Here is a 1,727-nt window from a genome sequence, read left to right as displayed (position 1 = left end):
ATCCAGCAAACAGTGAGATAACATTGTTGTGGCTTTCCAGAGCAGGCAGAGACACAGGCAGCTGTTAGATGGCCAGGCTGGCAACTTGCACACTGCGCAGAACTCCACGCGAGGAGGACATCGGGAGCAGCTGCGGCAATCCACAGGACCACACAGGGATGCTGAACATCAGGGCTGAGGTTTACGGCCCATCGCGAGGCCCCCCTGCACGACTGTCAGGCTCTCTTTTGCATGGCACACCGCTGGGAGTTTGCAGAGCCAAGATCTCTGGCGGAGAAAGAGGCTGCTGATCGATAATCCAGATAAAAGCAGAGGGGTGAACAAGGCGTTTGTGATGCACCGCAAGGGCTTAAGACTTCATGCAACTTCTAGGAATTTGCAGGGATTTGTGTTTCCGCAGGGAAGACGATCCTGCAGTAGGTTCAGTCCATGCAGAAGTAGGAAGAAACGCACACAGAACGGCTTGCAATACACAGTGTTAAAACTTCCAGGACTTGGAGCGGAAAGGATGCACAGAAGGCCAGGAACGGCGGGGAAAGCTGCGCAAAGAGGCTTGCGGATGAGAGAAAGGCGATGGCAAGGGTCATTGAGCCCAACCGGTGCCTGTTCAGGCAGGACCTCTCAGCAGCCTCTGCCACAACGGGAACGGATTCTGCCCCCTTTGCAGCAGATCCAGGGTCCTTTTGGCAGGGAAAGCTGAGAGCCCCTCAGTTTTCCAACCGGCCCTGATTGAGCTTTCAGGGTCCGCTGGCCTGGATCTTCTGGGGAAGGGGGGGGGCTTTCCTTGGCAGCCCCCTCCTAGCCCTGCAGGGGCTGCCGCCTGCCCATGTTTCCTTGCCCTTCCTGCAGCCCCCAGCCCAAGCCGCCCAGCTCCTGCCGCTGCTCCTGCACCCCCCGCCTCAGCCCCCCCACCTCCTGCACCCCCTGGCCCAAGCCCCCTTCCTGCGAGGCCGAGTGCTGCACCGCCTGCCGGACCTCCTGCCCCTCGGGCTCAAGGCCTGGCGCCGGGCTCACATCCCGCTCGCCATGGGGCTGGTGCTGGCCCCACAGGCCCACCTCCTGGCCCAAGCCGGCCCGCCCCTCCTGCTCCTGGCGGCCCCCCAGGCTCGGGCCTTCCTCCTCCTGGGCTGCCTGGCCCAGACCTTGCTCCTCCAGCAAGCCTGCTCCACGCGGACCCCCAAGCAGCTCCTCCTGCGCCCCCTTCTCCTCCCAGACCTCCCCCAAAGGCGGGTGCTCCTCTTCCACCCCACAGCGCTCCGGCCGCTGGCCAGCTGAGCCCTCCTGCACTCCAGCGCCCCTTGCCAGCCGCCTCTCGCCTGCCCACTGCACCTGCCCCGGGGGCTCCTGGGGGGTCCTCACCCGCCTCTCCCCCACCCCACTCTGCAGCCACTCCTCGCCCTCCTCCTGCTCAGCCCCAAGGCCCCCCACCCAAGGGCCTCCCCCTGCCCACCCCCCAAGGGGCTCTCCTCTCCCCCTGGCCTGACTCTGCTCCTCAACCCCACAACGCAGCACTTCCTCCTGCACCCCCGCCCCCAAAGCCTCCTCCTGGACCCCCACCGCCAAGCCCCACGCCTCCTGGACCCCCTGCCCCAGTCCCAGCGCCTCCTGCTGGCAGCAAAGCCCTCGCCTGGCCCGCACCTCCGGCCGCCGGATGGCTCAAGGGGGAGCCGGCTCACCCCACCGAATGGTCACCTTGGGACACTTGACCCCTTCTTCTCCGGCCCCAC

Source organism: Podarcis pityusensis (genome assembly GCF_964106645.2).
Source record: "Podarcis pityusensis genome assembly, chromosome: 5".
Classification (NCBI taxonomy): domain Eukaryota; kingdom Metazoa; phylum Chordata; class Lepidosauria; order Squamata; family Lacertidae; genus Podarcis; species Podarcis pityusensis.
This window is presented reverse-complemented; position numbering follows the sequence as displayed.